Source organism: Macaca mulatta, chromosome 11 (assembly GCF_049350105.2).
Source record: "Macaca mulatta isolate MMU2019108-1 chromosome 11, T2T-MMU8v2.0, whole genome shotgun sequence".
Classification (NCBI taxonomy): Eukaryota; Metazoa; Chordata; class Mammalia; order Primates; family Cercopithecidae; genus Macaca; species Macaca mulatta.
The window spans coordinates 138,260,152-138,274,667 of record NC_133416.1 but is presented as its reverse complement, the minus strand read 5'-3'; the positions used below and the strand labels follow the sequence as shown (position 1 = coordinate 138,274,667).

Below are 14,516 nucleotides of genomic sequence, written 5' to 3'. Positions count from 1 at the left end.
CGCAAAAAAAAAAAAAAAAAAAAAAAAATTAGCCGGGCGTGGCGGCGGGCGCCTGTAGTCCCAGCTACTTGGGAGGCTGAGGCAGGAGAATGGCTTGAACCCGGGAGGTGGAGCTTGCAATGAGCCAAGATCACGTCACTGCACTCCAGCCTGGGTGACAGAGCGAGACTCCTTCTCAAAAAGAAAAAAAAAGAAGTGTAGAACTGGGCCAGGCGCGGTGGCTCACACCTGTAAACCCAGCACTTCGGGAAGCCGAGGTGGGTGGATTGCTTGAGCTTGAGAGTTCGAGACCAACCTGGGCTGACAATTGTGTAATTTTATGCACAAGGAGTGTTTGGATTCCAGATTTGTATTTGATAGACCCCTTCCAGTGTCTCGTCTTGTATCTCTAATTGGAAACCAAACCCAGATACCAACACTGTGATACGGCCTGAGACCATATGGTGCTGGGCTGCTTATCGCTGGTGATGATGCTGCAGGCCCTCACATTTTCCAAACCTGTCCATCTGGTAACGATTTTGACTGCAGAGCTAATGTCCATTGGAGCTGTTTTCAGTCCGCTCGTGCTTACTTGGAGAGACATATGTCTGAATTTATGGAGTGCAATTTAAAGGAACTGGCTAAACATGGTCTGCGTGCCTTAAGAGAGACACTTCCGACTGGGCACGGTGGCTCACGCCTGTAATTCCAGCACTTTGGGAGGCCGAGGCAGGTGGATCATCCAAGGTCAGGAGTTCGAGACTAGCCTGGCCAACATGGTGAAACCCCACCTCTACTAAAAATACAAAAAATATTAGCCGGTCATGGTGGCATGTGCCTGTAATCCCAGCTACTAGTGGGTGCTGAGGCAGGACAATTGCTTGAACCCGGGAAGTAGAGATTTCAGTAAGCCAAGATCATGCCACTGCACTCCAGCCTGGGTGACAGAGCGAGACTCTGTCTCAAAAAAAAAAAAAAAAAAAAAAAAAAAGAGAGACACTTCCTACAGAACAGGACCCGGCTAAAAGAATGTTTCCATTGGAATTGTTGGTAAAGACTTTGGAGTTTACAATCTATGATGATGATGATATGTGTCCATTCCTGGAAGGTCTTAAGAAAGGCCACAGAGAAAGGCACAGCTGCTCAACCTGCTGATAAACCTGCAGAAAAGGCTGATAAACCAATGGAATGTTAGGTGATAAGCCAGCCTATATATGTATTATCAAATATTTAAGAATGCAGGCACCACATACTGATGACAATAATCTATATTTTGAACCCAAATTTGTAGAGTGGTGGAATGCTATGTTTTAGGAATCAGTCCAGATGTGAGTTTTTTCCAAGCAACCTCGCTGAAACCATATCACAGAATACATTTTTCTTTGAGAGGGTCTGTACAATCATTTTCTAAAAAAGTATAGGTATCTGTACTAATGTTCATATATGAAGAAAAGGTATCTTTGTGATTTTAAAGACAACTGTGAAATAAAATTGTTTTGCCTCCTGGGCACAAAAAAAAAATTAAAAATTAAAAAAGTGCACGGTGGCTCATATCTGTAATCCCAGCACTTTGGGAGGCCAAGGTGGGAGGATTGCTTGAGGCCAGGAGTTCATTGGGCAACATGGTGAGACCTGTGTCTCTGCAAAAAATTAAAAATAAAAAGAATTGCCGGGCGCGGTGGCTCAAGCCTGTAATCCCAGCACTTTGGGAGGCTGAGACGGGCAGATCACGAGGTCAGGAGATCGAGACCATCCTGGCTAACACGGTGAAACCCCATCTCTATTAAAAAAAATACAAAAAACTAGCCGGGCGTGTTGGTGGGCGCCTGTAGTCCCAGCTACTAGGGAGGCTGAGGCAGGAGAATGGCGTGAACCCAGGAGGTGGAGCTTGCAGTGAGCTGAGATCTGTCGCTCCAGCCTGGGCGACAGAGCGAGACTCCATCTCAAAAAAAAAAAAAAAAAAAAAAAGAATTAAAAATTTAAAAAAAGAAACGAAGTACTGATTCATCTACAACGTGAATGAATCTTGAAAACATTATGCTGATGAACGAAGCCAGACACAAAAGCCTCCACATGGCAAGAATCCGTTTTTATGAAATGTCTAGAATAAGCCAGTCCATAAAAACAGAAAGCAGGCCGGGCGCGGTGGCTCACGCCTATAATCCCAGCACTTTAGGAGGCCGAGGCAGGCGGATTACGAAGTCGGGAGATCGAGACCATCCTGGCTAACACAGTGAAACCCCGTCTCTAGTAAAGAATACAAAAAATTAGCCGGGCGTAGTGGCAAGCGCCTATAGTCCCAGCTACTCAGGAGGCTGAGGCAGGAGAATGGCGTGAACCCAGGACGCGAAGGTTGCAGTGAGCTGAGATTGCGCCACTGCACTCCAGCCTGGGCGACAGAGCAAGACTCCATCTCAAAAAAAAAAAAAACCCAAAAAAACAGAAAGCAGATTCATGGTTGCCAGGGGCAGGAGAAAGGGGGACACAGAAGTGATTACCAATAAGTATGGGGTTTCCTTTGGGGGTGAAGCAAATGTCCTGGAATTAGATAGTTGTGTTCGCACAACACTGTGGCTGTACTAAACGTCACTGAATCGTACACTTAAAATGGTTAATTTTTTTTTTAATTCAACGTTTTATTGACTAAGTCATGTGTGCCGGGCACTGTGCTGTCAGGTGGGGGCAGGGAAAACAGCATGGCATGGTTCCAGTGTGCATTAAGAGAAACATTAGCCAAACATGCTCTACAGATGTTCCTGTGGAAATAGACAGTACAACTTTCTCCTGTAACCATCATGGTTAACTGTTATATCAGACATACATCATTGTCACGGTCACCTGTCACCATCACTATCACCATCACCTATCACCATCACGGTTGACTGTTACACTAGACACACATCACTGCCACGGTCACCCATCACCATCATGGTCACCTATTACATCAGACACACATCACTGTCACAGTCACCCATCACCATCATGGTCACCTATTACCTCAGACACACATCACTGTCACAGTCACCCATCACCATCATGGTCACCTATTACATCAGACACACATCACTGTCACAGTCACCCATCACCATCATGGTCACCTATTACACCAGACATACATCACTGTCACGGTCACCTAGTACACCAGATAGTAATACATTTTTTTTTTCTGATCCTCTGCTATAAATAGGATCAGTAAACTCAGAATAAAGGTTGCAGAGGCTTCTGTGATAGTTCAGTAGTTTAATGCAGCAATTTCAATGTGCCTAAATTAGTGGCAGATATTTCAAGATGCAGATGTATTTAAAGACATTACTTCCCTGGTTCTATGCACAGAAATGGTGAAGTTATTAACAATTTGCTCTCTACTCACATGGCTTATTTTGGAGAATGGCAACTCCACTACTTGTTTCTGAGATAGCTTTAACCTGAGCTCAAAAAAACAAGTTTTGTCAGTCACTTCACTTATAAATTGATCAACAAAAAAATCTTAACTTTTATCCACTGATGGATGTTCTCTATTTTATAACAGACTTATTTATACTTAAATCTTATTCTGTTGTTGCTTTACTTTAAATAGACTTTTTTAGAGCGGTTTTAGGTTCACAGCAAAATTGGGTGAGAATACCCGCTATGCCCCACATATGCACAGCCTCCTCCATATCAGCATCCCCCTAGAGTGGTCCATTTGTTACAACTGATGAACTCACAGTGACGCACCATTATCGCCCACAGTTCACACTGCGGTTCAGTCTGGTGGTGCACATTTTGTGGGGTTTGGCAAATGTGAAATGACATGTATCCCTGTTATAATGCTATACATTGCCCTAAAAATCCTCTGCATGACACCCACTCATCCTACCCACACCCTAATGACTGACCTTTATAGTGTCTCCGTGGTTTGGCTTTTCTGGAATGTCATATAGTTGGTATTGTGACCTTTTCAGAATATTTCACTTAGTGAAGTGCATTTTTCTCTCATGTCTTTTCATGGCTTGATGGCTCGGTTCTTTTCAGTGCTGAATAATATTCCATTTCCAGATGCACCACAGCTTATTCCTTCACCCACTGGAGGACATCTTGGGTGCTTCCAAGCATTGGCATTTATGAAGAAAGCAGCTATAAACATCCAGGTGGAGGTTTTGTGAGGACCTAAGCTTTCAGCTCATTTGGGTAAATACCAAGGAACAGGATTGAGGAATCATATGGTAAGATACTGTTTAGTTTTGTAAGAAACTGCCAAACTGTCTTCCAAAGTGGCTGCACCATTTGCATTCCCATCAGCAATGAAGGAGCGTTCCTGTTGCTCCACATCCTTGCCAGCATTTCGTGTTGTCTATGTCCTGAATTTTCACCATTCCAATAGAAGGTGCTGTTTTCTTCTGGTTATGTTTAGAGATATTCATGATAAAAAGTAGTTACACATTTCAAAATTATAGTAGAGGTTGGGTGTGGTGGCTCACGCCTATAATCCCAGCATTTTGGGAAGCCAAGGTGGGAGGATCACCTGAGGTCAGGAGTTCAAGACCAGCCTGACCAACATAGTGAAACCCGTCTCTACTAAAAATACAAAACTTAGCTGGGCTTGTTGGTGGGCACCTGTAATCCTCGCTACTCAGGAGGCTGAGGCAGGAGAATCGCTGCCTGGGAGCGATTCCTGTTATAATGTTATAATGTATCCCTGTTATAATGCTGGGAGGTAGAGGTTGTAGTGAGCCAAGATCATGCCACTGCACTCCAGCCTGCGCAACAGAGAGGGACTCCATCTCAAAAAAATAAAAACAAAAATAAAAAATAAAACAAAATTATACTGGAGAAGTTGGGGTGCAGCTGGCATAAGAGACATTGCTGGTTTGATAAGTGTTTCAGGCACTGAGCTAGGAGCTCAAGACATAAAGGTGAGCTGGCCAAGTTCTTGCCCATCTGTAGCTTAGTACAACCAGCGAAAAGCAACTGGACGATGCCTGTCAAAAGTCCCCGTGTTCATACAGTCTTTGACCTGCTAACCTGGCTTCTCAAAGTTCATCCTAGGAAATATGTCAACTTCCCAAAAATAGCTGCATATTCTGTGTGATTCCAATCAAAATTCCTAGTGTTTTTTTGTGGAATTTTCATGGAAGCATCGAACATAGCCAAAACTCTTCTGAAGAACAGAGATAGGACTTGGTTTATCAAATATAAGCACTTACCAAGCTGTAGTACATTTTTTTTTTTTGAGACAGAGTTTCTTTCTTGTTGCCTAGCCTGGAGTGCAATGGCACAGTCTCGGCTCACTGCAACCTCCATCTCCCAGGTTCAAGCGATTCTCCTGCCTCAGCCTCCCAAGTAGCTGGGATTACAGGCATGTGCCACCATGCCTAGCTAATTTTTGTATTTTTAGTAGAGACAGGGTTTCACCATTGACCTCAAGTGATCCACCTACCTTGGCCTCCCAAAGTGCTGGGATTACAGGCGTGAGCCACTGAGCCCAGCCTATAGTAATTAATTAAGATAGTGTGATACTGACCCAGGAAAAGGCATGCTGACCAATGGAAGTGAACAGGGAGGCCAGCAACAGAGTCATATTGTGCATGTGACCATGGGACTGACGGCATGTCAGATCAGCACAGGAGAAGGAATCATTCATTAGCTGGAACTGGAAAAACTGGTCATCCACAAAGAAAAGACAAAATCAAACCCCTATCTACAGCTGGGCACGGTGGTGCACACCTGTAATCCCAGTACTTTGGGAGGCCGGGGTGAGCAGATCACTTGAGCCCAGCCTGACAACACAGTGAAACCCCATGTCTTCAAAAAAAAAAAAAAAAATTATGGCCGGGCGCGGTGGCTCAAGCCTGTAATCCCAGCACTTTGGGAGGCCGAGACGGGCGGATCACGAGGTCAGGAGATCGAGACCATCCTGGCTAACACGGTGAAACCCCGTCTCTACTAAAAAATACAAAAAAAACTAGCCGGGCGAGGTGGCGGGCGCCTGTAGTCCCAGCTACTCGGGAGGCTGAGGCAGGAGAATGGCGTAGACCCGGGAGGCGGAGCTTGCAGTGAGCTGAGATCCGGCCACTGCACCCCAGCCTGGGCAACAGAGCAAGACTCTGTCTCAAAAAAAAAAAAAAAAAAAAAAAAAAATTAGCCAGGCATGGTGGTGCACATCAGTAGTCCCAGCTACTTGAGAGACTGAGGCAGGAAGATTGCTTGAGACTCAGGGGCAAGGCTGCAGTGAGCCTTGATCACGCCACTGCACTCCAGCCTGGGTGAAAGAGTGAAATTCTGTCTCAAAAAAAAGAAAAGAAAATCCCTATCTTACACTATATGCAAAAAGCAGCTCCTGATGGATCAAGTTTCATCTGTCAAAAATAAAACTTAAAAATTCCTAGTATAAAATGTAAGTGAAAGGCTGGGTGCGGTGGCTCACACCTGTAATCCCAGCACTTTGGGAAGCCGAGGTGGGCGGATCACCTGAGGTTGGGAGTTCGAGACCAGCCTGACCAACATGGAGAAACCCTGTCTCTACTAAAAATACAAAAATTCGCCAGATATGGTGGTACATGCCTGTAATCCCAACCACTTGGGAGGCTGAGGCAGGAGAATCTCTTGAACCCGGGAAGCAGAGGTTGCAGTGAACCGAGATCACGCCATTGTACTCCAGCCTGGGCAACACAGTGAAACTCCATCTCAAAATAAAATAAAAAAATAAAATGTAAGTGAATATCTTTTCAACTATGGATAGGAAAGGATATTTTAAACGTAGAAACATGAACTAAAAGAAGTATCAATAAGTTGAACCATGTTAAAATTAACAATGTTTGTGAATCAGGAAGACTTTAAGTGAAAAGAGATGTTACAAATTAGGGAACATTTTGTAACATTCCTTTGGTGAGCACGTGTTGTAAATGTCTTTTTGATCCAGCCATTCAATTCCATGTATGCCTGTGTGTGTCCAGCCAAGAGAAACTCTTGCACATGTACAACACAAGACGGAAAGCAGAATGTAGTAACACACTTCTGGAGATCAAAAGCCTGGAGACACTCACTCACCACAACTGTAGGTTCAACTGTGTCCCGCAAAAGGACATGTTCAAGTCCCAACCCCTTTAATCTCAAAATGTGACTTTATTCGGAAAGATGGTCATTGTAGATGTAATTGGTTAAGATGAGGCCATCCTGAAGTTGTAGTTCAGTGTTTTTTGAGACAGGGTCTTGCTTTGTCACCCAGGTGGGAGTGCACTGATGCAATCATGGCTCACTGAAGCCTCGACCTCCAGGGCTCAAGTGATCCTCCCACCTCAGCCTCCTCAGTAGCTGGGACTACAGATGTAAGTCACCACACCTGGCTAATTCTTTTGTTTTTTGTAGAGAAGAGGTGTTGCCAGGTTGCCCAGGCTGGTCTCAAACTTCTGGCCTCCAGTGATCTGCCTGCCTTGGCCTCCCAAAGGCCTAGGATTACAGGTGTGGAGCACTGTGCCAGTATGTGGGTGGGTATTCCTGGTTTCTTATTACAAGAGGAGAGGCGACACAGAGACAGACACACACACAGGGAGTCGGCCCTGTGATGACAGAGGCAGAGGTGGGAGCCATGGGTCTGCCAGCGGAGGGTCAGCAAGGGTTGCCGGCAACACCAGGACCTAGGAGAACACCGTGGAGAAGGTTCTTGCTGGATCCTTCACAGGGAGCACGGCCCTGCTGACACCTTGATTTCAGACGCGCGGCCTCTGGGAGGCTGAGGGATAAAATTGTTCTAAGCCACCCGGCGTGTAGTAATTTATTATGGTGGCCCTAGGAAGCTATTTGCGGGTGTGAAAGGCAGTGGATTTATGCAATTTGTATACTGCAGCCAAAGGAACGCACAGCAGGAAGACAGAAATGACGCGACACATCTCAGTGATGCGAACTACACAGATCCACAGTGACAGAGGAGGCGCTCTCGGGAGTACCTAGAGGTGAGATCAGTGATGGAGACCACACAGATCCACAGATGGAGGAGGCGTTCTCGGGAGTACCTAGAGGTGGAGATCAGTGATGGACACCACACAGATCCACAGACGGAGGAGGCGTTCTCGGGAGTACCTAGAGGTGAGATCAGTGATGGAGACCACGCAGATCCACAGACGGAGGAGGCGTTCTCGGGAGTACCTAGAGGTGAGATCAGTGATGGAGACCACGCGGATCCACAGACGGAGGAGGCGTTCTCGGGAGTACCTAGAGGTGAGATCAGTGATGGAGACCACGTGGATCCACAGACGGAGGAAGCGCTCTCGGGAGTACCTAGAGGTGAGATCAGTGATGGAGACCACGCGGATCCACAGACAGAGGAAGCATTCTCAGGAGTACCTAGAGGTGAGATCAGTGATGGAGACCACGCAGATCCACAGACGCAGGAGGCGTTCTCAGGAGTACCTAGAGGTGAGATCAGTGATGGAGACTACACGGATCCACAGACGGAGGAAGTGCTCTCGGGAGTACCTAGAGGTGAGATCAGTGATGGAGACCACGCGGATCCACAGATGGAGGAAGCGCTCTCGGGAGTACCTAGAGGTGAGATCAGTGATGGAGACCACGCGGATCCACAGACAGAGGAGGCATTCTCGGGAGTACCTAGAGGTGAGATCAGTGATGGAGACCACGCGGATCCACAGACGGAGGAGGCGTTCTCGGGAGTACCTAGAGGTGAGATCAGTGATGGAGACCACGTGGATCCACAGACGGAGGAAGCGCTCTCGGGAGTACCTAGAGGTGAGATCAGTGATGGAGACCACGCGGATCCACAGACAGAGGAAGCATTCTCAGGAGTACCTAGAGGTGAGATCAGTGATGGAGACCACGCAGATCCACAGACGCAGGAGGCGTTCTCAGGAGTACCTAGAGGTGAGATCAGTGATGGAGACTACACGGATCCACAGACGGAGGAAGTGCTCTCGGGAGTACCTAGAGGTGAGATCAGTGATGGAGACCACGCGGATCCACAGATGGAGGAAGCGCTCTCGGGAGTACCTAGAGGTGAGATCAGTGATGGAGACCACGCGGATCCACAGACAGAGGAGGCATTCTCGGGAGTACCTAGAGGTGAGATCAGTGATGGAGACCACGCAGATCCACAGACGGAGGAAGTGCTCTCGGGAGTACCTAGAGGTGAGATCAGTGATGGAGACCACGCGGATCCACAGACGGAGGAAGTGCTCTCGGGAGTACCTAGAGGTGAGATCAGTGATGGAGACCACGCGGATCCACAGATGGAGGAAGTGCTCTCGGGAGTACCTAGAGGTGAGATCAGTGATGGAGACCACGCAGATCCACAGACGGAGGAAGCGCTCTCGGGAGTACCTAGAGGTGAGATCAGTGATGGAGACTACACGGATCCACAGACGGAGGAAGCGCTCTCGGGAGTACCTAGAGGTGAGATCAGTGATGGAGACCACGCGGATCCACAGACGGAGGAAGCGCTCTCGGGAGTACCTAGAGGTGAGATCAGTGATGGAGACCACGCAGATCCACAGACGCAGGAGGCGTTCTCAGGAGTACCTGGAGGTGAGATCAGTGATGGAGACCACGCGGATCCACAGACGCAGGAGGCGTTCTCAGGAGTACCTGGAGGTGAGATCAGTGATGGACACCACACAGATCCACAGACGCAGGAGGCGTTCTCAGGAGTACCTGGAGGTGAGAAATCCATATAAAAAAGAAAGCAAGAAAGACAGGTGCGCCAGTGCACACCTGTAGTCCCAGTTACTTGGAAGGCTGGAGGATGGCTTGAGCTCAGGAGGTTGAGACTGCAGTGAACTATGATCACGATGATGCCATGGCACTCCAGCCTGGATGACAAAGTAAGACCCCATCTCTAATGAATTGATCTCTAATGTATTCTCATATTTGGGCCTCCTGGGATCTGGACCATTATGTGCTTTTTATTTCTGCAATTTAAGCTTTCAGTTTCCTCCTCGTTATGACATTTTCCTTTGGCTAACACTATTTTTCCCCAGATTTTGTTCTTTTTTTTTTTTTTTTTTTTGAGACGGAGTCTCGCTCTGTCGCCGGGGCTGGAGCGCAGTGGCCGGATCTCAGCTCACTGCAAGCTCCGCCTCCCGGGTTTACGCCATTCTCCTGCCTCAGCCTCCTGTGTAGCTGGGACTACAGGCGCCCGCCACCTCGCCCGGCTAGTTTTTTGTATTTTTTTAGTAGAGACGGGGTTTCACCGTGTTCGCCAGGATGGTCTCGATCTCCTGACCTCGTGATCCGCCCGTCTCGACCTCCCAAAGTGCTGGGATTACAGGCTTGAGCCACCGCGCCCGGCCAGATTTTGTTCTTGTAAGTCCAAATTCAATATTGTCAATCAATATTTTCTGAGCTCCAAATTGGAGCATCACAGAATATGAATATGTGAGAAGGGATAAGAGCATACACTGACCTTGCACATCTCTGAAAACATAAGTGTGAATTTTTTCAATAAAAATATTTTTTTTGCTTCTAAAATATTAGAGATGGGGTCTCATTACGTTGCCCAGGCTGGTCTCAAACTCCTAGGTTCAAGTAATCCTCCTGCCTCAGCCTCCCAAAGTGCTGGGATTACAAGCGTGAGCCCCTGGGCATGACCATAAATGTGAATTTATAGATTAAATCGCATGAAGGGAACCATGTAATAAAATGTGTGTAATTCAGCATGTTAGGACTTCAGCCTCTCGCCCATGTCCAGTGCTGGGAATGCAAAGCGGAAGCTCACATGGCGAAAATCAACAAACTGAAATGCTCAGAGACACACACACACACACACAGACACATACACACAGACATACCCAGAGACACAGACATACACACACACCCAGAGACACACACACACACACACACTGACACACAGACACACACACACCCAGAGACACACACACACACAGACACATACACACAGACATACCCAGAGACACAGACATACACACACACCCAGAGACACACATACACACACACCCAGAGACACACACAGACACACACACTGACACACAGACACACACACCCAGAGATACACACACACAGACATACCCAGAGACACACACAGACACACAAAGACACACAGACAGATACACAAAGACACACACACAGACATACACACACCCCCAGAGAGTTTAATTTCAAAGTAAGTTTGGTTTTCCATCTATTAGGAGTTTATAAAGCAGGACACACCCTCAGAAGTTTAAAGTAACAAACATGTGGCCAGCACAGTGGCTCACATCTGTAATTCCAGCACTTTGGGAGGCCGAGGTGGGAGGATTCCTTGAGCCCAGGAGTTCAAGACCAGCATGGGCAACATGGTGAAACCCAGTCTCTGCAAAAAAAAAAAAAAATTAAAATTAGCTGGGTGTGGTGGCGCACACCTATAGTCCCAGCTACTCGAGAGGCTGAGGTGGGAGGATGGCTTGAGGCTGTGAGGTTGAGGCTGCAGTGAGCCAAGATCCCACCACTGCACTCCAGCCTGGGTGACAGAGGGTGACTCTGACTCAAAAGAGAGAGAGAAAAAAAGTAACAAACACAACAGCCTGAGAAGCACGTGGAAGAAAAAGACCACGGATGGTCTACACATCTGGAAATAAACTTCCATTCAAGAGTTAAACCCAGTCTGCTAAGCAGCATGCAGACGAGTGGGACGAGACAGCAACGCAGTCTGACGAGAACCACAGTGGCTGTCACGCTAAATGACGGCCTGGCTGCGCTCTGGATCCCTAGATAATTGTGAACAGTGCTGTGAAACTCACTGACGTAGAAAAGCCCATCACAAAAAGTGAAAAATGGTTAGGAAACTGCATGATAGTATAATCCCCTCTTTTTAGAAAACATGTGAAAGGATATATGACAAAATGTCAACAAGTTACCTCTGGTAGGGGGAACTGTGCCAACTGTGTCTGTTTTAACTGCTCCAATCCCCACACTGTCAATACCCAGCCTGTACGACTTCTTCCCTTGGTGGGGGAAAAGAAGGTCGTACATCAAGGGAGGGAGGAAGCAAAAAGCAAATACTTCTCCCCAAGACCTGCAGCGCTGCCCCACCCGGCTCCCCTGCCCACCGGCTTCCAGCTGCGCTTCCTAGCAATTCGGTTCCCATCCTTCATGCCTGGGGGGCAGTCACAGTGCTGCTACCTTGTCACAGCCACTCGACCCCCGGCCTGATCCATAGTTTTGTCACCAGAAACTGACCTTGACCACAGGTATTGGTGGCTTTAGGCACTGCAGCTCACACCTCACACTTACTATTGGAGAAGCCCCCGATCCTTTTCTCCTGCCTCGTTAAGAAGCCCCCCTGCATGGGTGGGGCCAGCGCCTGGCGTTAGCAGTGGCTGCTCACTCAATGGATGAGTACGCTGAGGGGCTGGACGACGAGGCTTTGTGGTGGCCACGGTGCGACCCTTCCTTTCCTGGAGCATAGGCTTGGCGGGGGCAAGGCTGGCTGCCCCTGGACCCTGGGCACCCACTCCTGTTGCCAAAATCTTATGACGTTTGAGCCTTCTGTGGCGTCCCATTGTGTTCTAAATGCCAAACTGTAAACCGGCTTATAAAAAACCACACGCCTGCTTGAGAGCCTCCGCCTGTGCACCCCACCTTCCCGCCTGCTCGCCAGGGGGCCTTCCCCCTCAGGGTCTCTCCTGGACTCCACTGCCCTCCTTCTCAGGCCTCAGACCAGGCCCCTGCGATGCTCCCAAAGCCTCATCCTGCTGTCGCTCCTCCCACTCGCTGCAGCGCTCAGCCTCATCCCAGGGAACCCGACTGCCTGTCTCCCCAGGCCAGGGCTTCATGAGCGAAGCCACTGCAGCACTGCACAGTCTATCTCTGAGCACAGCTGACTGGACAGGAGGACTGAACTGTCCACATTACCAAAGGCCAATGTATACAGAATGGTTTCTACTTTGCTTCAGTAGGGAACTGAAAACCAACTAAATAAATCCAAGGTGCCTTTTCTAATGCCTGTGACTAAACTTCAAGCCTCACGGCCCCAACACCTGCTGATGGCACCATTTTAACTGAGTTCCATCCCGCAAGTTTCCCGACTGTCCACACTGACTCTCTCTACTCCTGTACACTAAGGAAACAAGCCAGAATAAATGGATAAAAGACAGTGTATGCGCATGCCTGTCCCAGCTACCCAGAAGGCTGAGGCATGAGAAACGCCTGAACCCGGGAGGCAGAGGTTGCAGTAAGCCGAGATCGCGCCACTGCACTCCAGCCTGGGAGAGAGAGACTCTAAAAAAGTAAATAAATAAATAAAATAAATTAATCTAAAAAACTAAAAAGAGAGTATAAGCTACAAACCTCGGGAAGGAAATACCAGCATGACTTCGGAATAGTCAGACCTAATGGTGTATAAAGTTCTCCCAGCTCCTCTCCACCCACCTCCATCAATCCCACTCTCTCTCTAACCCCCAAGTTCTCTGTTCCTCCAGGTTCCCATAGAACATTTAGTAAACACTAGGGACATGAAAAAGCAGTGACATGGCCCTTGCCCCCGTGGCAATTAGACTAGGAAGGGAAAGTCGCAATTGCAAATTTGCCATGCTGACTAGGGCTGAGAGCAATCTGTGATGTCTGTAGTCGGACATCTGACTCACTTAAGGTAAAAACCAGTGAGTGAATTCTAAAGCAGGTAAAGCATTAACTGGTAGGACTGACTTCAGGAGAGGTAAGGGGGAGTTCTGAAAAGCAGTATGCACACAGGTGTGTGATCTCAGGATGCACGTGTCACCAGAGCTTGCAAGACCTTGTAGGAAATGTGGAGCAAGAGAGATGCATCAGATGTTTTTTGAATTGGACTCTGACCCCTTAACTAAAGATAAGGTTTCCGTGGTGAGGTGCGGTTTCTCCCCAACATGCCCTAGGCTTCAAGGGTAAAAGGTGCTGCAGGGAGTTAGGATGGCTGCTGTCCTAGTACAAGGTCTGCCTCACACAGGGAGAGCTTAGTCTCACGTTATCCTGCTGGGCAGGACAGCCCTGCACAGCCCCAACGTGGCAGAAAGCATCATACACGATGTGTCAGTTTGCCAGCAAGAAAAGCTGAATCCAACCCTCACCCCATTTGCTCAGCGGGTAATTTTTTGTGTTCCTGATGTTTTTGCAGAAGAAACCAGAAATTCTCTGTACTTGAGTTCCTTCAGGTGAACAGTTAGCCAGGAAACCAGTCCTCTTTGGAGGTTATTTTGGAGTCTCATCTTTTCCAGACATTTTATGATTTAAAAAAAAAAAAAAAATTCTATATGGGTTTAAAAAAAAAAAAAAACTGGCTCTCACACAAATTGAAACTGCTCTCCAACATTTTGCCCGCTAATTTACCAATGTTTCACATTATATCCACACAAGACCCATGCGTTAACTATGCTTTTTCTTAATGACGTTGCTCGAATAAGCTATTACTAGTTTGCAGTAACTTCGTATAAAGCTTTCATTAGGAGATTTCAAAAAAGGGAGAGCCAACTTTTCCCATATGTACAATCTGGAGAGAAATGACCCCTTCCCCACCCCACCCCCCACATAAAAGATAATAATCTCTGCTAACTAGTCAGTATTTCCTAAAGCAAATA

At 47.5% G+C, this 14,516-nt stretch overlaps 1 pseudogene; it reads left to right on the top strand.

The window, feature by feature from the left end:
* The first annotated feature begins 313 nt into the window (after positions 1-313).
* LOC114671110 (proteasome subunit alpha type-1 pseudogene) lies at positions 314-1,174 on the top strand (annotated as a pseudogene).
* The last annotated feature ends 13,342 nt before the right edge of the window (positions 1,175-14,516 follow it).